Genomic DNA, 23,526 nt, shown 5'->3' with positions numbered 1-23,526 from the left:
AATCCCGGAATGTCTATGAGACATATCCTCCTTCTTCTCCTCCCGCTTCCTCAAACTGAATGTGGATAAATCTGAACTGATCATCTTTCCTCCATTTCACAGATCCTCCTTACCTGACCTATCTATAACAATTGATGACATCATGCTTTCCCCCGTACCGGAGGTCCGCTGCCTCGGAGTAACCCTTGACTCTGCCCTGTCCTTCAAACCGCACATCCAAGCTCTCTCCACCTCCTGCCGCCTGCAGCTCAAAAATATTTCCAGAATCCATCCCTTCTTCAACCCTCACTCTACTAAAATGCTTGTGCATGCCCTCATCATCTCCCGTCTCGACTACTGCAACATCCTTTTCTGTGGCCTCCCTGCTAACACCATCGTACCTCTCCAGTCCATCCTTAACTCTGCTGCCCGACTAATTCATCTCTCTCCTCGCTACTCCTTCGCTTCTCACCTCTGCAAATCTCTTCACTGGCTTCCATTCCCTCAGCGTATCCAATTTAAAATACTAATACTGACCTACAAGGCTATCTATAACCTGTCTCCTCCATATGTCTCTGAATTAATCTCCCGATATCTTCCCTCACGTAATCTCCGATCCTCCCAAGATCTCCTTCTCTCCTCCACACTTATTTGCTCCTCACTCAACCGCCTCCAAGACTTCTCCCAAATAGCCCCCATTCTTTGCCCCAACACGTCCGACTATCAACCACACTCGGATCCTTCAGACGGAACCTGAAAACCCATCTCTTCAGGAAAGCCTACAGCCTGCAATGATCCCCACTGCCACCTCACCACTACTGGAGCTACCGCCTCACGAACACTGGAGCTGCTGCAACCCCCCAACCTACTGTCTCCTTCCCCACCATCCTGTAGCATGTAAGCCCGAAAGGGCAGGGTCCTCTCTCCCCTCTGTATCAGTCTCTCATTGTTAGTTTGTTTACTGTAAGTGATATCTGTAATTTGTATGTAACCCCTTCTATTGTACAGCACCATGGAATCAATGGTGCTATATAAATAAATAATAATAATAAAATAACAGTAGATTAAAACATTACAAGGCAATTACAGTTTATAAATAGATGTATGTAAAGGGCTCCATTCACCCAAAACAGGTCAAAAATAGTGTCCTTAAGGTCATGGTTGGGATGTTATACATCGGTATTGAGGAAGATTTGCAGGACCCAGGTCCAGCGGCCATCTCCATAGTACTCAGCCATCAGACCAGAGCCGTGCGATCATTTTGCGATCTCTGTGCTCCTTTTGATTAGTAGGCACTCGTGGTGTCATGTGTGCACCACTCCGCAACATGATGTTGTTGTGGGTTCTACTTATCAGAAGAGGCACAGGGGATACCGCAGGTACTAGATGGTTCACTTTGTTCTAGTCCATCGACCACAGACAGCCGAAGTAATCACTGAATCAGTGTCCAGAAATGTTTTGATCTCAGCTCTATCACTACATCTCGTTTTCTTGCTTTTACATACAGAGATATCCTGAAAAAATATAAAATACAGTAAAATAATCTTTTCTTGGAGTAATAAAGTGATTTACTGCACCGTATGTCTACATAGTAACCTTCCATTGAATGTAGACATCAGGCAATACTCCTGTCACGGAGTAACTGACCAGTGCGACATGACCCAACGATTGGCTGGTCACCAAACAGCAAACAAACAAGGGAACACCGGGGACACAATTACAATGGTGGACCCTGCTATAGGGAATGGGAAAATGGACACCTCCTGCACTCTCCTGAGGATGTGCCCTGCTCTTACTAGCTTCATTATACAGGTTCTTTCAACCTGTCGTCAAGCAGGATACCTTAGCCCTCACTTGCCCTGCACCTATCCCTAAGTAGGGAATTGGCAAGTGAGGACACTGGTCCCACCGCTTCACTAATACAACAAAAGGTAAGGATAGACAGACAGTAAAAGGAACAGGGTAACAAAAATACTACACTTAGCTTTTTGCTGTAAAGCACTGCACAGCAAGATCACAACACCAGATACACCATAAACAGCTGAGACACCACCGCTGTTATGAATGAGTCACCGTAGGAGGCAAAAGCAGAAATACAAGCTAAGTCCAGAAAACCAGAGAAGTTGGCAACTATCAGATTGCAGACCCCTGAACCTATCAACACAACTAGCAGTAGCCGTGGGGGGTTCCTACGATGCCCTAGACCCCTCGATCACAGCCGGAGAAATACATAGGCCTAAAAAAAGAAAGGGGAAATCTAAACTGCCCCAGAGCAGACCCCAAAGCAATAGGCAGCCCCCAACATATAATGACGGTGAAGCAAGATGAAAATACTAACACAGACAGAAAGATAGACTGAGCAAAGACGGGGCCCCAAAACTACCTAGATAGGAAAGGAAAGGAAGGCTGCTGTCTGCAATCTGCCAAAACCCTATCAAAGACATAAGCCAACCAGCTGATATGAAAAAGGCCCTGAAGCAGCTAGGCTTCAAAAACTGAATCAGCACTCAGGTATTTTCAGAAGACAGAGCTAAATGAATTCAGCACACCCCAGCAGGGAATGGCAGAAATCCAGAAAAACAAAGCAAAAACAAAGTCAAAGCACAAAAGCAAAAGGCTGAGCAGCAAACTTAGCTTTGGAGGAGCAGGAATTCAGACTGGTCTCCAAGGATCCCACAGAGAAATCCCCCGCAGGGCAGAAGGGCGTCGGCAGCATTATATCCAGTCCGTAACTCCACTCAGCCAGTCACAATCATCAGCCTCAGGTGTTTGACAATCAGGCTCACTACCTTTCTTTACCAGAAGAGGGAGTTCCTCGGGCCTCAGTAATGAAGGGGAAAATGAACTCACAACAGTACCTCCCCCTTGAGGAGGGGTCACCGAACCCTCAACTATGCCACCAGGGCGATCAGGGTGAGCCCGATGAAAGGCACGCACCAATCGTTTGGCATGAATATCAGAGGCGGAGACCCAGGAATTATCCTCCTGACCATAACCCTTCCACTTAACCAAATACTGGAGTCTCCGTCTAGCCAGACGGGAATCCAGTACTTTCTCTACCTCATACTCCATGTTACCTTCAACCAATACAGGGTCTGGAGGTGCCACCCCCGGAACAACAGGTTCAACAAACCTCTTCAACAAAGATTTATGGAACACATTATGGATTTTAAATGTGACAGGAAGAGCCAAACGAAAAGAGACCGGATTAATAATCTCCACAATCTTGTAAGGTCCAATAAATCTAGGCTTAAACTTAGGAGAAGCCACCTTCATAGCAATATTTTTTGATGATAACCACACCATATCACCAACCTTAAACTCTGGACCAATGGTCCTATGTCTGTTGGAAAACCGCTGGGCCTTCTCCTGGGAGAGAGATAACTTATCCACCACTTGGTCCCAGATCTGGTGCATTCTCTCCACCACAGTGTCAACACCTGGGCAGGCAGAGGGCTCCACCTGCCCTGAAGAAAATCGAGGATGAAACCCAAAGTTACAAAAAAAAGGTGACATCAAAGTGGCAGAACTAGCTCTATTATTCAAAGCAAATTCGGCCAAGGGCAAAAATGAAACCCAATCATCCTGATCAGCAGAAATAAAACATCTCAAATATGACTCCAAGGTCTGGTTTGTTCTCTCTGTCTGCACTTTGGTCTGAGGGTGAAAAGCAGAGGAGAAGGACAACTGAATTCCCAGCCTGGAACAGAAAGTTCTCCAAAATCTAGGCACAAACTGAACTCCTCTGTCAGATACAATGTTCTCAGGAATCCCGTGAAAACGAACCACCTGTTGTAAAAACAGGGGCACGAATTCAGAGGAAGATGGCAACTTATGGAGTGGTACAAGATGAACCATCTTAGAGAACCTATCACAAATCACCCAAATAACAGTCATCCTCTGAGAGACAGGCATATCAGAGATGAAATCCATTGAAATATGGGTCCATGGCCTCTTGGGGACAGGCAAAGGCATCAACAACCCACTAGAGCGAGAACACGATTTAGACCGGGAGCACGTCCCACAGGACTGCACAAAATTCCTGACATCACGAGACAAGGAGGGCCACCAAAAAAACCGACTCACCAGATCTCTAGTACCAAAAATACCTGGATGACCAGCCAAAGCAGAGCAATGAACTTCAGACATCACTCTCTTCTTCCACTGGTCAGGAACATACAACTTTCCACTGGGACAACGCTCAGGTTTGTCCTCTTGGAACTCTTCCAGAGCACGTCTCAAATCGGGCGAGATGGCAGAAAGAACTACCCCTTCGCCTAAGATGGTAGCAGGCTTGGTCACCACAGGAGAATCAGCAAGGAAGCTCCTAGAGAGGGCGTCTGCCTTGACATTCTTTGTTCCAGGAAGAAAAGAAACCACAAAATCAAAACGTGTAAAAAACATGGCCCACCTAGCCTGTCTAGGGTTCAAGCGCTTAGCCGACTCTAGGTAAATCAAATTCTTGTGGTCAGTGAGGACCACGACTTGATGCTTAGCTCCCTCCAACCAATGTCTCCACTCCTCAAATGCCCATTTCATGGCCAACAGTTCCCTATTCCCCACATCATAGTTACGTTCAGATGGAGAGAACTTTCGGGAAAAGAAAGCACAGAGATTCATTTTAGATGTTACAGGATCCTTTTGGGACAAAACAGCTCCTGCACCAATCTCAGAAGCATCCACCTCTACCTGGAATGGAAGTGAGACATCAGGTTGCTGCAAAACCGGGGCGGAGGTGAATCTTCGCTTCAGCTCCTGAAAGGAAGAAACAGCCTCCGGAGACCAATTTAACACATCAGCACCCTTTTTAGTCAAATCAGTCAATGACTTGGCAATACTAGAAAATTTTGCTATAAATTTCCGATAAAAATTAGCAAAACCCAAAAACTTCTGGAGGGCCTTCAAAGAAGTGGGCTGAACCCAATCGTGAATGGCCTGTACCTTGGCCGGGTCCATTTCAATAGTTGACGGGGACAAAATAAATCCCAAAAAAGAAATCCTCTGTACTCCAAAAAGGCATTTAGATCCCTTGACATACAGGGAATTCTCCCTCAAGATCCGGAACACAGTCCGAATATGTTCCACATGAGAATCCCAATCCTTGGAGAAGATCAAAATATCATCCAGATAGATAATCAAAAATTTATCGACAAAATCTCGGAAAATATCGTTCATGAAGCACTGGAAGACAGAAGGGGCATTAGTGAGCCCAAAAGGCATCACCAGGTACTCAAAATGTCCCTCCGGAGTATTAAACGCCGTCTTCCATTCATCCCCCTGCTTAATGCAGATAAGATTATACGCCCCCCTGAGGTCAAGCTTGGTAAACCAGCAAGCACCTTTAACTCTGGAGAATAGATCAGAAATCAGGGGTAACGGATACTGATATTTAACAGTAATTTTGTTGAGGGCACGATAATCAATACAAGGTCTTAATGATCCATCCTTTTTGGATACAAAAAAAAAACCGGCACCCAAGGGTGACGAGGATGGTCTAATATGACCCTTCTCCAACGCCTCCTTAATATAGGATCGCATAGCCTCGTGCTCTGGTACAGATAAATTGAAGAGCCGACCCTTGGGAAATTTACACCCCGGGCTCAGTTCAATTGCACAGTCATAACTCCTATGAGGAGGCAGAGACGCAGACTCATTCTCACTAAATACATCATAAAAGTCCGCCAAATAATCAGGAACATCATGCGACTGAGGAGAGGTGGAAAACACCGGAGCCTCACTAAAGGCACACCGACAACCCCAACTCACCACAGACACAGATTTCCAATCCAAAACTGGATTATGAATCTGTAACCAGGGAAACCCCAGAACAACCGTATCATGCAAATTATGCAACACCAGAAATCTGCAATTTTCTTGATGGTCTGGGGCGACCCGCATTACCATCTGAGTCCAAAACTGGGGTTTATTTTTAGCCAAAGGAGTAGCATCAATTCCCCTCAAAGGGATAGGCGTCTGCAGAGGTGTCATCGGAAATCCACAACGTTTAGCAAAATCCAAGTCCATTAGGTTTAGGGCTGCTCCCGAATCCACAAACGCCTTGGCGGAAAATGTGGACAGGGAGCAGATCAGAGTAACAGCCAGAAGAAACTTAGGCCTCTTTCACACATCCGGTTTTTGTCATCCAGCACGATGCGGCGAAATTTTTAATAACCGGATCCAGCACCGGATCCGGTTTTGTCCCATAAGCTTTCATGGTCGCCGCATCGTGCCGGATGGTTATGCGTCGTGTCCGGTTGTTGCCGGACACGGCATAAATTAGCCGTCCGGCATCTGCAAAAAACGTTCCCTGCAACTTTTTTTGTCAGCGCCGGACCGGCTTTTTCCACAGCGCATGCCCGGACTCTGTGAATGTTAACCCCACAAGTGCCCGGCGAGAGAGAGAGAGATCTCACTCTGTCACCCGGACACTTGTGAGAGATCTCTCTCGCCGGGCACTTGTGGGGTTAACACTCACAGTGTCTGGGTGAGAGAGAGAGATCTCTCTGTGGGGTTAACCCCACAAGTGTCCAGCAAGAGAGAGAGATTCTCTTGCCTGGACACTAATGTTAACCCCCCATGTCTCTCTCTCTCCACCCCCCTCCCCTCTCCTCCCCTCCCCTCTCCTATCCTCTCCTCCCCTCACCTCCCTTTCAGCAGCTGTCTCATTGGCTGCCTCTGTCCTGCGGCTCCTTTAATAATGTCCGAGCCGTATCGTCTGGCCGCACACACATCCGGTGTCACGGCTGCAGGCCGGATCCGGCGGCCCGGCTTTTCGCCGCACGCCGCCGGACCCCACACACCGGATGTGTGAAAGTAGCCTTAGGTTGAACACCCCCAACAGAAAACATGTGTGCAAAGCGTTTCTCTCGTTTGGGACAGACAGAAATAATATGCGAGGCATCTCCACAGAAAAAACACAACTTATTACGCCTTCTGAACTCCTGACGCTGCTCTCTGGAAAAAACTCTATCACATTGCATAGGTTCAGACATTTGTTCAACAGGTGGCAACACCTCTCGTGCAGCTTTGCGTTCGCGCAAACGCCGATCAACCTGAATGGCTAATGATATAGAATCGTCAAGACTAGAGGGAACAGGAAATCCCACCATAGTATCTTTTACGGCTTCTGACAACCCCTTCCGAAAGAGAGCAGCCAAGGCATTATCATTCCAGGTAGTAAGTACTGCCCACTTTCGGAATTTTTGACAGTACAATTCTGCAGAATCACGACCCTGGCTCAATGCCAGCAGGGTCTTTTCAGCCTGATCAATAGCATTAGGTTCGTCATACAACAACCCCAAAGCTTGAAAGAATGTGTTCACATTAGTCAGAATAGGATCATCTGGTTTCAAAGAAAACGCCCAATCCTGGGGATCTCCGCGCAGCAAAGAGATGACAATTTTAACCTGCTGCGCTGAGCTCCCTGACGAGTTAGGCTTCAAGGCAAAAAATAATTTACAATTATTTTTGAAATTCAAAAATTTAGACCGATCCCCAAAAAATACATCAGGTGTGGGGATCGTTGGTTCAACATCATGTGAATGAGCAAGGTAGGCGGAAATTTCCAGCACTTCCGCAGTGAGCTGCTTCACACGATCAGACAATTGCTTTATCTCCATTGAGAGAAGAAAAAAAAAATTCCCCCTACGGCTTCAGAGATATAGAGGAAAAAATATACACACTTTTTTTTTTTTTACAATTCTTTCCTGCTATTGAGTACCCTAGAATCTGCGGTAAGGCGGGTGATTCTGTTATGAATGAGTCACCGTAGGAGGCAAAAGCAGAAATACAAGCTAAGTCCAGAAAACCAGAGAAGTTGGCAACTATCAGATTGCAGACCCCTGAACCTATCAACACAACTAGCAGTAGCCGTGGGGGGTTCCTACGATGCCCTAGACCCCTCGATCACAGCCGGAGAAATACATAGACCTAAAGAAAGAACGGGGAAATCTAAACTGCCCCAGAGCAGACCCCAAAGCAATAGGCAGCCCCCAACATATAATGACGGTGAAGCAAGATGAAAATACTAACACAGACAGAAAGATAGACTGAGCAAAGACGGGGCCCCAAAACTACCTAGATAGGAAAGGAAGGCTGCTGTCTGCAATCTGCCAAAACCCTATCAAAGACATAAGCCAACCAGCTGATATGAAAAAGGCCCTGAAGCAGCTAGGCTTCAAAAACTGAATCAGCACTCAGGTATTTTCAGAAGACAGAGCTAAATGAATTCAGCACACCCCAGCAGGGAATGGCAGAAATCCAGAAAAACAAAGCAAAAACAAAGTCAAAGCACAAAAGCAAAAGGCCGAGCAGCAAACTTAGCTTTGGAGGAGCAGGAATTCAGACTGGTCTCCAAGGATCCCACAGAGAAATCCCCCACAGGGCAGAAGGGCATCGGCAGCATTATATCCAGTCCGTAACTCCACTCAGCCAGTCACAATCATCAGCCTCAGGTGTTTGACAATCAGGCTCACTACCTTTCTTTACCAGAAGAGGGAGTTCCTCGGGCCTAAGTAATGAAGGGGAAAATGAACTCACAACACACCTCTCCCAGAAAGCTCCTTCCTCCGGTTTGGTTGCTGTAGCATGAACTCTAACACCGATGGTCAGCTGATGCATCAGGTGACCTTTTAAAGGATGGTGGGAGTGGTCACCACCTGCATCAACAAACTCAGCAGCAATGTAATTACACCATCAGCCCCGGGAGGAAAAACAGACCTTAACCCCCGATGGCCAGAAAGGAAAAAAGTTTATATGTGAGAATCCAGATCTGCCACAGATCCAAAAATGGATAGTGACAATTCCCGAAGGATCTGTCTGACAGAAGGTTAACACTTAATGTCTTGATCTTCAGGACCTAAGATTTCTGTAATGCCTCCTGTTAAGAAGAATGCCAGAAGTGAGTGTCAATGGAGATTCCTACTAGAAGGTCGTATTCAGCTGGGACAGTGGGCTTCAGTCTGGAAAAAAGTTGTAGAAGAAGTAGCGACTATTAGAGATGAGCGAAACGGGTCGAAAAATTTCAAAAGTCGCCGACTTTTGGCATGGTTTCATGAAACGAAACCCGACCCTAGGATGAGGTCGGCCACGAGGTCGGCGACTTACGCGCCAAAGTCGCGTTTCAAAAGTTTGTTTTGCGCTCTTTTTCAGCCAATCAGGATCCACGGACACTGTGGGCAACGTGATGACATAGGCAGGGGTCACCACCATCTTTCAGAAGGGCATGCAAGTGATTGGCTTGCTTTGGTGGGCGTCACAGGGGGTATAAAAGGGCGTGCATGCCGACCGCCATCTTACTTCTGCCGATCTCAGTATAGGGAGAGGTTGCTGCTGATTCTGTAGGGAGAGCGTTAGGCAGGGAAGAAGACAAAAAAACTGCTTCTGCTGCTAGCGATTTGGCCTGCACAACACACCAGTCACTGTGTGTGCAGTGCAAGGGGAGGCTATATAATGGTGTATCAGTGGTGTTGGTTGTTGGGCTGCCTTCTAAGGCTTCCTGACATTCTTGCATTGCTGTTTACCCACTGCTCCGCAAACTGCTTTTTTAAAAGCAATCCAATCTCCCTTATCCTCTAGTCCCTTTTGTCACAGCTGTGCCATCGAGCCTGTGACATAGCGCTCAGATATCAGTGGGCCTCACACAATCCAAAACTGTCCACAAGTGTCTGCAGAAATTCAAAATCTCCCTTATCCTCTCGTCACTTTTGTCACAGCTGTGCCATCGAGCCTGTCACATAGCGCTCAGATATCAGTGGGCCTCACACAATCCAAAACTGTCCACAAGTGTCTGCAGAAATTCAAAATCTCCCTTATCCTCTCGTCACTTTTGTCACAGCTGTGCCGTCGAGCCTGTCACATAGCGCTCAGATATCAGTGGGCCTCACACAATCCAAAACTGTCCACAAGTGTCTGCAGAAATTCAAAATCTCCCTTATCCTCTCGTCACTTTTGTCACAGCTGTGCCATCGAGCCTGTGACATAGCGCTCAGATATCAGTGGGCCTCACACAATCCAAAGCTGTCCACAAGTGTCTGCAGAAATTCAAAATCTCCCCTGTCCTATAGACACCTTGTACCTTGTTTTACATTACTATATAGTTTGTTGGATTTTGTCTACATTTCTACCAAAAATGAGGAAGGCTGGTGGAAGAGGCCGTGGAATTGGGCGGGGGTTGGCAGCTGGTAATGATGGTGTTGGTGGTGGATCTGATGGTAGTGGCAAGAGCAAAATAGGACCGAATGCAGGAGGTGTTGAGCCTGCGTCATCATCTGGCTACATAAGGCCTCGAACGCTTAGTTTTCTAGGAGTTGGCAAACCGCTTTTAAAGCCAGAGCATCAGGAAAAAGTTTTGTCTTACATTGCTGACTCAGCCTCCAGCTCTATCGCCTCCTCTTCTTCAGTTGTAAAAAGTAAAAGCACTGAGTTGTCATTGGAGGCTCATGTTCATGAACCACACCTTTCCTTGTGTCCTTCACCCCAACCAAGATTGAAGGATGACGCAGGCCATACTACTGATTACTCCATGGAGCTGTTTTCACATACCATGCCTGGATTATCAAGTGAAATGGTGAATTACCCAGGCCAAGATGAATCTGACATGGAGTGCACTGATGCACAGCCGCTGATGGATGATTCTGCTGGTACATTCACTCAGAGCACTACATTGTCCTCGCAGTGTACAGAGCCAGATTCTGACCCTGATGAGACTCAGGTGCCCCTTCCCGCACACTATACCACCATACACGGTGACACAGAGGAAGGTGCACATGACATAGAAGAGGAGGTGATGGATGACCCAGTTGTTGACCCAGATTGGCATCCATTGGGGGAAAAGGGTGCTGCTTCCAATAGCTCAGATGAGGAGCATCCACAGCAGACATCGACATCGCAACAGCTGTTATCTGGCAGGCCCGGAGCACTCCAAAGACAGGTTCCAAACATCAAAAGAGTTGCTGGACAGCTTGTCCAGAGGGTCAAAAGATCACAGCGTGCTAGGCCGCAAAATGTCTGCCAAAGTAGGAAGAGTGCAGTGTGGCACTTTTTTGAACAAAATCCTCATGATCAGGCCAAGGTTATCTGTAAGAAGTGCGCAAAGACCTTTAGCCGAGGGAAAAATCTGAAAAATTTGAATACCAGTTGCATGCTTAGACATTTAACCAGCATGCACTTGCAAGCGTGGACACAACACCAAACCTCAAGTGCCACATGTGCAACTGATCACAACGAAGGTAGTCAGCAACGCTACATTGTTTCCCCCACTGTAAGCCCACCGGTTAGCACAGCAGCAAATGTTGAGGTGTCGTTGCAAGGCCACAGCAGTCAGGGAATCCCACTGTTATATCAACGAAAGACTGATTCTAGGCCATCAGAAAGAACACCAACTCCATCACCATCATCAACCCTCTCTCAGTCCGCCCTGTCCACCGCTACTTCCACCATATGCAGCTCTCAAGTCCAGCTTACCCTCCAAGACACTATGAGTAGGTCAAGAAAGTACTCAGTCTCTCATCCGCGTACACTGGGTTTGAACGCCCACATTGCCAAACTAATCTCGTTTGAGATGATGCCCTTTCGGTTGGTGGAAAGCACAGCTTTCCGCGAACTCATGGCCTATGCAGTACCACGCTATGACCTACCCAGTCGCCACTTCTTCTCTCGCAAAGCCATCCCAGCCCTCCACCATCATGTGAAAGACCGCATTGTCCATGCACTCAAGCAGTCAGTGAGCGGAAAGGTGCACCTCACAACTGATGCATGGTCCAGTCGGCATGGCCAGGGCCGTTACGTGTCCATCACTGCGCACTGGGTTAATGTGGTGGATGCAGGGTCCACAGGGGACAGCGGTGGTGGGACAGTGCTGCCTAGCCCACGGTATAGGAAACAGTTGGCTGTAGGCGTTCGACCCTCCTCCTCCTCCTCCTCCTCCTCCTCCAGAAGCGAAAGCTCGTCCACAGAGCGCAGTCGTACGAGCACTCCATCTGCAGCTGCCACTGTTGCACACGATGTGTCCCCCTATCGAGCAGCTAGTGGAAAGCGTCAGCAGGCTGTGTTGCAGATGATGTGTTTGGGCGACAGACACACCGCCGAGGTGCTGGCCGAGTACTTGAAGCGACAAACTGAGTCATGGCTGGGCAGTGTACATCTTGAGGCAGGCAAGGTAGTTAGTGATAACGGCCGTAATTTTGTGGCAGCCATAGCCCTTTCAAAACTCAGCCACATACCTTACTTGGCTCACACCTTGAACCTGGTGGTGCAGTGCTTCCTCAAAAATTATCCGGAGTTAACAGCCCTGCTCCAGAAGGTGCGAAGACTGTGCGCGCACATACGCCGGTCGCCTGTACACTCCGTTCGTATGCAGAAGCTGCAGCAATTGCTCCACCTTCCCAACCACCGCCTCATTATCGACATTGCAACAAGGTAGAACTCCACCCTGCATGGTGGAGCGGCTGTGCGAGCAGAGGCAGGCCATAATGCATTTGTGGGAGGATACACGGCCAGGCACTTTGAGAGCAGACATGGAGTTGACAGGTGTGCAGTGGTCGAAGCTGAAAGACCTCTGTAAAGTCCTTCAGTGTTTTGAGGAATGCACACGGCTGGTAAGCGCAGACGACGCCATCCTAAGCATGAGCATCCCACTTATGCGTCTGCTCATGCAAACTTTGACGCACCTTAAGGAGCAGGCGTCTGCAGCCAATGTTGATGAGGAGGAAGAGGAGGAGGGAATCCTTGATGACATTCAGCCATTGTCTGCTCAGGGACCTCTCCTGGACGAGGTGGAGGAAGAAGAGGAGGAGGAGGATGATGATGGGGATGATTACTTAGGGGAGGAGGATGCATCTCGTGGGGCAAGTGAAAATGTTGGCATGGCAAGATCTGGTACAGGGTTTGTGCGTGACTGGAGGGATGTGGATTTGCCAGAAAGTGCTCCTCCACCCAGCACTCGCAATGCATCATTGACACCGGGAACATTGGCCCACATGTCAGATTATGCCTTGCGGATCCTAAAAAGGGACCCCCGCATTGCCAAAATGATGAACGATGACGACTACTGGTTGGCCAGCATCCTGGATCCACGCTATAAAGGCAAATTACAAAACATCATGCCACAGGAGAACCTTGACCTAATATTGGCTAATAAACAAGCAACTCTGGTAAATCGGTTGCTTGAGGCATTCCCAGCACACAGCAGCGGTGATGGTTCTCACACGAGCCGTACGGGCCGGGGGCAGCTTGGCAGAGGTGTTCGTGGTGCACACAGCAGAAGTGGCGTTGGAGACAGGGGTTTCATGACAATGTTGTGGACTGATTTTTCAAATACCGCTCACACAACTGGTAATACTGCATCGATGGAAAGTGACAGGAGACAGCAGTTGTCAACTATGGTTACAAACTACTTTTCCTCCCATATCGATGTTCTCCCACACAGGTCATTCCCCTTTGACTATTGGGCCGCTAAACTGGACACCTGGCCTGAATTGGCCCAATATGCCTTACAGGAGCTCGCTTGCCCAGCTGCAAGTGTGCTATCGGAAAGAGTCTTCAGTGCAGCTGGATCAATCCTGACAGAAAAAAGGACCCGTCTGTCAACCCAAAATGTGGATGATCTAACCTTCATTAAAATGGACCACGCATGGGTTTCCAAGGATTTTGTCCCACCTTCCCCTGATGACACATAGGGTGACAGAAAAATGGCTTGCTTTGGTCCACCTCTTCCTGGGACTTCACCTATTTCGCCTTTTGCATCAGCTGAATGTCCAACATCAACATATGCCACTTTCTAAAACTCCCTAACTGTGCTGCCTCCCCCCCCATGACCGGGGTCACCACCTAGCGCACGACACCGTGCGAGTGCCGTTGCCCTGGACAGGTGGGTAGGCCGACTCTTGGGCGCGGGCACTAGCACAGGGTCCCTCATAGTGCAATCAAGTGTCTCTGACGGTGGTGGTGCACACCCGCCGTCAGACACACCGCTGTACTATGAGGGGCCCAGTGCCAGTACCGACGCCCACGAGTGGGCCCCCCTTGCTTGGGCAGGGCCCCAGCATTTGCAATTTTTACCTCTCCCTGCTCCTCCGCTGTGTAATCTGGGCCGTCAAATCCATACTGTGCCTGACACGGTCTGAGCCTGCCTCCTGAGACATATATTTTGAATGTGTACGCTATCCATACATGTTATCTGGGGAAACGGTACCCTTTCTAACCTTTGTGCAATCACGTGCAATCCATACTGGGCCTAACACCGTCTGAGCCTGCCTCCTGAGACATATATTTTGAATGTGTACGCTATCCATACATGTTATCTGGGGATACGGTACCCTTTCTAACCTTTGTGCAATCACGTGCAATCCATACTGGGCCTAACACCGTCTGAGCCTGCCTCCTGAGACATATATTTTGAATGTGTACGCTATCCATACATGTTATCTGGGGAAACGGTACCCTTTCTAACCTTTGTGCAATCACGTGCAATGCATACTGGGCCTGACACCGTCTGAGCCTGCCTCCTGAGACATATATTTTGAATGTGTACGCTATCCATACATGTTATCTGGGGATACGGTACCCTTTCTAACCTTTGTGCAATCACGTGCAATCCATACTGGGCCTTACACCGTCTGAGCCTGCCTCCTCAGACATATATTTTGAATGTGTACGCTATCCATACATGTTATCTGGGGATACGGTACCCTTTCTAACCTTTGTGCAATCACGTGCAATCCATACTGGGCCTAACACCGTCTGAGCCTGCCTCCTGAGACATATATTTTGAATGTGTACGCTATCCATACATGTTATCTGGGGATACGGTACCCTTTCTAACCTTTGTGCAATCACGTGCAATCCATACTGGGCCTAACACCGTCTGAGCCTGCCTCCTGAGACATATATTTTGAATGTGTACGCTATCCATACATGTTATCTGGGGATACGGTACCCTTTCTAACCTTTGTGCAATCACGTGCAATACATACTGGGCCTAACACCATCTGAGAATGATAGATGGGGCCCACCATACACTGGAACATTCCAAAGGTGGACATAAGACACTGGAGCAGCATTTACAGGGCCCATTATACACTAGAGCATTAAAAATGGGGCCCATTATGTTTGGAGCATTATTTGGGCCCATAAGACAGTAGAGCTTCATCCATGGGGACCAACATATACTGTAGCATTATGTGGAGCTCATCATATACTGTTTCAAACATTATATGGGACCAATGATTCTGTGGGCCTCGTCATGAGATGTAAAAAGTGAGGTATTTTTCATTGTACTATACCGCTATTTCTCTGCCGTATCGGAGCATGATGAGTTGTGGTATGTGTTAAAGGGGCGCTCTTTCGCCCAGGGCACATGAAAACCTGGAGCCAGCCCTCCCCCCCCACAGTCTGTAGCCAAATAACCCCCATTTTTCAGTGCGTAACTTGTATTATGAAGTTAATTAAGGTTGACAAGCTTAAGTAAGCAGAATTGATGCTTTTGGCATTCAAATGGGCACTGTTGGTGTGTTTCCTGTCCTCCTCTCACTGCCGACTTTTATTCCCCATTGACTTACATTGGGTTTCGTGTTTCGGGACGACCCCGACTTTTCCCTATAATCGGACGATCTTGCTCGACCCGACTTTTGGAAAAGTCGGGTTTCACGAAACGAAACGCGACCCTAAAAAACCAAAAGTCGCTCAACTCTAGCGACTATGCCAGGAACTATTGTCGGCATACAAAGCTATCAAATTATGTCATGTGCCTGAAAATGTTATGAGTAAAAACATCATCCCTTCCCATAAAAAAACAACTTCATATAGCTCTGTTTTTCAAAAAATAGAAAACTTGGCTCTAAGAATATGGGGATGTAATTTTTTTTCTTTTAAGAAACGGATTGCTAGTGTGCAAAAGCAGCAAAACATAAAAAACTATATCAATTTGGCATCACTATAATCGCATCGACCTGAAGAATAAAGTTGTCTAGTCGCTTATATCGCATGAGAAACAGGATAGAAAATAAAACCAATCCTTTACCTGCTATATTCGATCTCTCAAAGATCACAGTAAGGCTTGGCTCACATTTATCCTGTGCGCAACACTGAGCTCATAAACCGGGGTTTATGTGTAAATCTCTGAAATGATTCACACCAAATCCCCAACAGAATATTTCCTATAATGGGACAGATGAAGTCACTTGGGATTCTATCTGGCTTATGATCTGGAGGTGTCTGTCCTTTTAGGCTTGCACAAAAGCAAGGTCGACCACAGTTTTGTGCACCTCTAAAAAGAAGAACGCCATTGAACAGATGCACGATGGAGACCAGAGTAACTCTGCTGCCTCATTATAGTGATTGGATCCATCAGGGGTTTCATCTGAATCATATATTTCGGATATTTAGATGAATACCCTGATATAAGTGCTCAGCGTACAGTGCGGGATAAATGTGGTCCAAGCCTTAAAAGTGATCCAAAATGTTCCGTTCCCCAAAATAATACCAATAAAATCTTTATCTCAAGCCCCCACGCAAGTCCGTCATGTTTTAATGGAAATTTAGGTGGTTTCCACATTACTGTTAGCGAAAAGGCTCTTGAAAAGTGACATCGCTCCCCCTACCAAATAAAATCCAGCAAATTTTGCCCTCTCAAACAAAAATGCCCCCTCCTGAGCCGCACAGTGTGCCTAAAATTTTGTTAGCATTCACATGTTTGGAATTTCTGTAGCGAAGAAAGCCCACTACACTAAATTTTCTCCAGAATCATGAGCTGGGCACTACAATGTATGGGCACTACAATGTATGGGCACCAGATTGGTACGTCTGTGTCTGCAGAAGCATGAACTGTGCACTACAATGTATGGGCACTGCAATGTATGGGCACTACAATGTATGAGCACTAGATTGGTACGTCTGTGTCTGCAGAAGCATGAGCTGGGCACTACAATGTATGGGCACTGCAATGTATGGGCACTACAATGTATGAGCACTAGATTGGTACGTCTGTGTCTGCAGAAGCATGAGCTGGGCACTACAATGTATGAGCACTAGATTGGTACATCTGTGTCTGCAGAAGCATGAGCTGGGCACTACAATGTATGGGCACTAAAATGTATAAGCACTAGATTGGCAAATTTGCTGTTTTCACTCTTCAAAATTCACTGCTGCTCGTTTCTGGAAACAGTGGAATCAATATTGTAATATCCTATCCCTTGTGAATTCAAGATGATAACCCAAAGATGAATTGCTTGAAGGGTGTAGTTGGCAAAATAGGGTGGGGTTCTACTTCTTTTGGCATCCCAGGGTCTCATTACATGCAACATGCCATCCGCAATCTATTCAAGCCAAAATTGCACTCCCAAAGTAGAATACAGCTCCTTCCCTTCCGAGTCCTGCCGTGCGACCAAACAGCAATTTCAAACCACACATGGGGTATCCATGTATTGAGGAGAAATTGCGGGGTCTATTTTCTCCTGTTACCCCTATGAAAAATAAAAATTCGGGGCTAAAACAACATTTTAGTGGAAAAAAATTTCAATTTCACAGCCCAATTTTATACAATTCTATGAATCACTGGTGAATTCAAAATGCTCATCACACCCCTAGATGAATTCCTTGAATGGTTTAGTGTCTCATCTGAGGTCAATTGTGCTGTTTTTGATACCTCTGAGGTTGTGCAAATGCCACATGAAGTACATGATCTATTCCAGCCCAAACCGCGCACCTTTGACTTCAAGCAGATATTTCGGACCACATGTGGGACACCAGCGATCTCAGGAGAAATTACAAAACTAATTGTGGGGTTCATTTGCGAGTCTCTCACAAGAGAGTATGAGCCCTAAAACTGAGACGATCAATGAAAAATAGTTTTGTAAATTTAATTTGAAAAATTCGAAGTGGCTGCTAAATATTTAACCCTTATAATATGCTAACAAAAAAGACACTTTAAATATGATTGTAAACTAGAATGGACGTTAAAAAAAAGGTGGATAGAAAGAGAAATATAGAGGACGATGAGTCACAAAGATGTCTCAGAATTACTGGGATTTGTAGAAGCGTTACATAGATAGTATTCACAACTAAAGTGAGTAAAGGTGAAAACTTGCTTTGGCAGCGAGGGGTTAAATGAATAGGATTCTATTATATTTATATTTCTGAAGAAAAAACTATTTTTATGAAAGCGAAGTAAAATTGACTTATTGCTGCATTGGCCGGGAATCGAACCCGGGCCTCCCGCGTGGCAGGCGAGAATTCTACCACTGAACCACCAATGCTTGCATGGAGAAGTTTGGATTTTTATGCAGAAGTTTGGATTTTTTAATGAAGATATATCATGTGGTATGGTAAAAAATGTTACTTGTGAAGCACAATGTTGATCTGGCAAACGCATTGGAAGAAAAGGAAGAATCCAGCTCCGAGGAATAAAATCAATTTTCTTTATTCAGTTTCATATAAACAGGATTACTTTGTACAAAATAGGCCGTGGAACATGCTATTACCGGATATACCCGTGAAAAAAGTGCCTGTATGAAACTGAGCGCATTTCGACCACTCACGGGAGTCTAAGGCTAGTTTCACAGTAGCGGTTTTTTGCGCTGCGTTAGGAGCGCACATGAAACGCATGTGAAAAGCGCATACAAATGCTTGTAAACGCTGCGTTCTTTTGGAGCATTATTGTGCGCATAACGACAATAAATCGCAGCGTTTTTATGCGTTTGCATTTTTTATGCGCAATAAACTAGAGAAAAAATCCTTGGAAAATTCTTGCAACACACTCCACCAATGGGACAGCAGTGTGCGTGTCTATGGAAATTCTTTATATAGCCCCTGTTTACAGCTGAATTCTTCACATTTGCTTGCATTTGACTTGAGAAACATGGATCTGCGCTGGAAGAGCTTTGACTTTGACTTGGATCTGGACATGAGGACGGCTCGGGCTTATGCCATTGCTTGCCATGAACAGAGGCAGCGAAGACGGCAGCAGCGGCGTTTGTGGATACATCCCATTATGGAACTCCGGGAGAGCCGTGGAGCGTACCACACCCTATACAGCGAGCTACCGGCAATCCCGGAGAAATTTACTGATTATACCCGGATGGCCCAAGAAACCTTTCACTATTTGCTTGGTCGGGTAAAAGAAGTCATCCGGAGACAGGACACGCAGCTCCGGCGTGCGATTACTTCTGAGGAACGGCTCCTGGTCACATTAAGGTCCGTAGTTTTGCTAAACCAATGTCTGCTGATTTTTCTTGGTTGTGACATGTACTCTTCCAAATCTGGCAGAATTACAGTTCTGCCATGTCGTTAACTAATGAAAGCTGCGTTAATTTTTGGATGGCATGTATTGAACCAAAGGCTGCAGAATTTTTTTTTGGGGGGGGGGTTTAATTAAACGTGTGTAAAAAAAATTACGTATACATAAATATTAATTATTGTTTTCTTTGTGTCACAGATTCATGGCTACTGGAGAGACCCTCTCGTCACTGCACTTCCAGTACCGGATTGGAATCTCCACGTTGTCTGGAATTGTAGCGGACACCTGCCGGGCTCTCTGGAACGTTCTTTGTCCCGAATTCATGCTCATGCCAACCGCAGCAAAGTGGTCGGAAATCGCCGAAAGATTCTGGACTGTCTGCAATTTCCCTAACTGTTTAGGAGCGGTGGATGGGAAACACATCCGGATTATCAAGCCCAAAAGAACTGGCTCTGACTTCTATAACTACAAAAAGTACTTTTCTACTGTACTGATGGCCATTGCGGATGCAGACTGTACATTTATTGCAGTGGACATTGGGGCATTTGGCCGTGGAAATGACTCCCAGGCTTTTAAGAACTCGGACATGGGCAGGAGGTTGTATGGCAACAACTTCGATTTCCCCATGCCACGGCCTCTTCCCAACACCGAAGGTCCGCCACAGCCATTTGTAATGGTTGGTGATGAAACGTTCCAGATGTGCCAAAACCTCCTCAAACCCTACTCCAGCCGGGACTTGGACCTCCACAAAAGAATTTATAATTACAGGCTCACCAGGGCCAGGAGAACAGTAGAGTGTGCATTTGGTATACTTGTATCTACATGGCGCATTCTTGGCACAGCTATTAATCTGAAACTGGAAACAGTGGATGAGGTAGTCAAGGCCTGTGTTGTTCTACATAATTTTGTAATTTCTCGAGAGCACCTGAACTTTGATCTTGATGATGTGGATCCTAATCCATTGCCAGAATTTACACAGCAGCCTCTCAGGTCATCCGTTGAAGTTGGCCAAATGAGGGACCAATTTGTGGCCTACTTCAACTCAGATGTAGGACGGGTGGAATGGCAAGAGCAAATGGTGTAAAAAAATTTTATTGCATGTTGTTGGTATGTTAATAAAAAAAACTGTTTTGATACCTGTACTGAGTGCATTCTCTGTTTTTACACTCCCAATACCATTAGCAAGTAGCCAGGTGTATCAGTGAATTTATGATGCTGTGTTTTGTGCATCATGAATTCACTAATACTCCTGAGTAGGTAACTCTCTACATTCGTGTAATATTGCACAGACTGGATACAGCAAGGTTCCACAATTTCAGTCCTCAAGGTCCACCAACAGATCATGTTGTAATGAAATAAAAAGAGAATTCCATACAACATGATCTGTTGGTGACCCATGAGGACTGGAGTTGAGGAACCATGCAACATTACAAGAATGTAGAGATTGCTGTGGAAAAGACAAGTCATGTAGATTGGTTTAGTTGATAACACATATCTCCAAGACTGACACAAGAAACATGTCAGTAATGGAGATATCTGGTGGAAAAAATGCTAAGTGTACGGCGCAGTGTGTGTAGTTGGCGATAGAGACAGTAACCAATCCAGATTTTTTGAAAGCACAAGTGCACATTTATTTTGAAACAAACAAAAAAAATATTTTATTAGGAATGACCTTTGGGGGAAGTTTGGGATACTTTGGGTGTGTGGATAGATGAGGAACGACTAGAGGTTGAGGAAGGGGTTCTAGGAGAAGAGGCGACGAAAGTACTGGGAGAAGGGAGCTCTGGAATGGACAAGGAGGCATGTTGAGAGACATTAGGAGGAGAGGGTGGATGGACGAACAAAGTTTTTTTTTCTTTTTCTTTGGCGCAGGAATATCCTGCCCGGACAGACTGGCAGCCTGTGAACGCCTTACTTTTGTTGACCACCTGGTGACAGTGGACTGTGGCACTGCCCTGTAAAAAAGGGAATGCGGATCCCCACTTTGCTGCTCTGTGGTGGCGGTGGCGGTGCTGCTGGAAGTGGCAGTGCTCCTAGAAGGGGAGAAAGTCGGGTCGTTGCTCAGAGCAGGAGGCTGCCTGTCTGGGATCTCAGGCAAAGTTCTTTGGGGACTCAGAGGAGGAGAATTGGTGGCGGTTATCTTTCAATGAGGAGTGGTGGTGGTGGTGCTCCTTTGATGAGGAGTGGTGGTGGTGCTCCTTTGATGCGGAGTGCTGCCGGTGCTCCTTAGATGAGGATTGCTGGCGGTGCTCTTTTGCTGATGAGTGCTGGCAGTGCTCTGTTGCTTAGGAGTGCTGGCGGTGCTCTGTTGCTGAGGAGTGCTGGCGGTCGGTGCTCTTTTGCTGCGGAGTGCTGGCGGTGCTCTGTTGCTTAGGAGTGCTGGCGGTGCTCTGTTGCTGAGGAGTGCTGGCGGTGCTCTGTTGCTTAGGAGTGCTGGCGGTGCTCTGTTGCTGAGGAGTGCTGGCGGTGCTCTGTTGCTGAGGAGTGCTGGCGGTGCTCTGTTCCTGAGGAGTGCTGGCGGTGCTCTGTTGCTGAGGAGTGCTGGCGGTGCTCTGTTGCTGAGGGTACTGGCGGTGCTCTGTTGCTGAGGAGTGCTGACGGTGCTCTGTTGCTGAGGAGTGCTGGCAGTGCTCTTTTGCTGAGGAGTGCTGGCGGTGCTCCTTTGGTGTTGACTGGTGGTGTCAGTGGCCCAAGCAGGTTCTGTGGTGGTTTGGCTCCAAGCTGGTGGTGCTTTGGCTGTGGTGGTGCTCCATACAGGAGCAGCACTTGACATAATGGTGGTGGCGGAGGAGTGTCCAGCAGCACTTAGACTTGGGGTGGTGTAGTGGTGTCCGGCATCGCTGGGAATGCAGGTGGCCGTGCAATGGTATGCAGCAGAAGTCGGTAGTGTGGTAAAGTGAGTCAGTGGTGGAACTGTTGGAAATGACACCACTGACTGCTGCACATACCGATTCTGCTGCATAGCCTGCAAGTAAGCAGTGTTGCAGGCCTGTAACACACTCAGCTGTTGCTCAGTACTAAGGTGTTCCGCCATGCCCTGTTCAATTTTACTGAAAAAATGGTGCGCCGGTCTGTTGAGCTCGGCCTCCAGACGGTCAAGGCGCTGGTCAACAGAGTGGAAGCGGTGTTCCATGTGGTTAAAACCATATTCCATCAAGGAAAAACCACTTTCCATTCTGGCGGACAGCGCCTTGAGGCTGCCCTTAAAGGCCTCGCTCAAGAGCATGAACTCGGGCATGACAGGCCTGTCCGAGGCCCTCTGCCACTGGCAGGTAGTGCCCGCATAACCAGTGACAGAGACCTGGGACAGGGGAACACCTGATGGACCAGCTTCCTGGTCACCAGCTGTCTGTGTTGCTGACCTGCAAGATGCTTCCTGGCTGTCGGATGGCTGGGACGGGTCCGAAGTCGATCGATGAAGAACCGATCCCGGGACAGGTTGCAGGGTGCTGCTCCAAGTGCTGTGGAAAGAAAGGGAAAACATTAGTATCATGTATTTACAAGAAGCATCACCTGTTGAATTGAAAAGCACATAGTAATAACAAAACAAAAAAAAAAATACTTACGCTCTGCTGGCAAGGACCGGTCTCAGGAAAGCCAACTCTCGATAGTAGCGGTACTTTCTTCTGCGCCTTGCCGCTGAACCACTCCGAACCTGTCCCTCAGCACGAACATCAGTGTTGAAGCGGTCCTTCATCGAGCGCCAACGTGTGCGTATTTTGTTCACTGTTGGGAAAAAAAAATAAAAAATCATAAAATGCACTTAAGGCAACTTAATTATCAGCACACACAACAGATTGAACTTTTCACTACAATATATCTTGCCAAAAAGCGCCAGCACCATGGGGACCATCAATCAATGCGGCAGTTGAAGACCAAAATCAATTACAGTGTGCCACATGGCATTGGTGTTTTTAATGCAAGAATATATCTTGCCAAAAAAACACCAGCACCATCAGGACAAAAAAATCAATGCAGTATCACAGAGCATCTTTATACTTACTGAACGCCCTTTTTGAAGCTGCAGAGGCGCTGTCCCAGCCTTCCATCAGCGCTGCGGCCACCTCATTCCAGAGCTGCCGGGTCACCACTGTGTCTTTGTACTGCTGGTCACGGCTGTCCCACAATGGGATACGCTCCTCAACGAGGCGGATCAGGTGCTCGTTGTCGATGTAGACTTCTTCGTCATCCCATAGTGGAACCTAGAAAAAAAGAAATATATTAGAATGTTTGTAATTTTGGAGAATGAAAAAGACAGAAAAAGAAACAGGGAAGAAGCAAGATAAAAGATGAAAATAAAGACAAAAAAAAGGTAC

The 23,526-nt window shown here is 47.0% G+C and overlaps 1 non-coding gene across 1 annotated transcript; it reads right to left on the bottom strand.

Annotated features, from left to right (window-relative positions):
* Positions 1–18,159: 18,159 nt before the first annotated feature.
* Positions 18,160–18,230, bottom strand: TRNAG-GCC (transfer RNA glycine (anticodon GCC)). Its single transcript has one exon. It is a non-coding gene; the product is annotated as a tRNA-Gly (tRNA).
* Positions 18,231–23,526: the final 5,296 nt, after the last annotated feature.

This window comes from Dendrobates tinctorius, unplaced genomic scaffold, assembly GCF_039654945.1.
Source record: "Dendrobates tinctorius isolate UK_male_01 unplaced genomic scaffold, ASM3965494v1 ptg000151l, whole genome shotgun sequence".
Taxonomy (NCBI): domain Eukaryota; kingdom Metazoa; phylum Chordata; class Amphibia; order Anura; family Dendrobatidae; genus Dendrobates; species Dendrobates tinctorius.
This window is presented reverse-complemented; position numbering and strand designations above follow the sequence as displayed.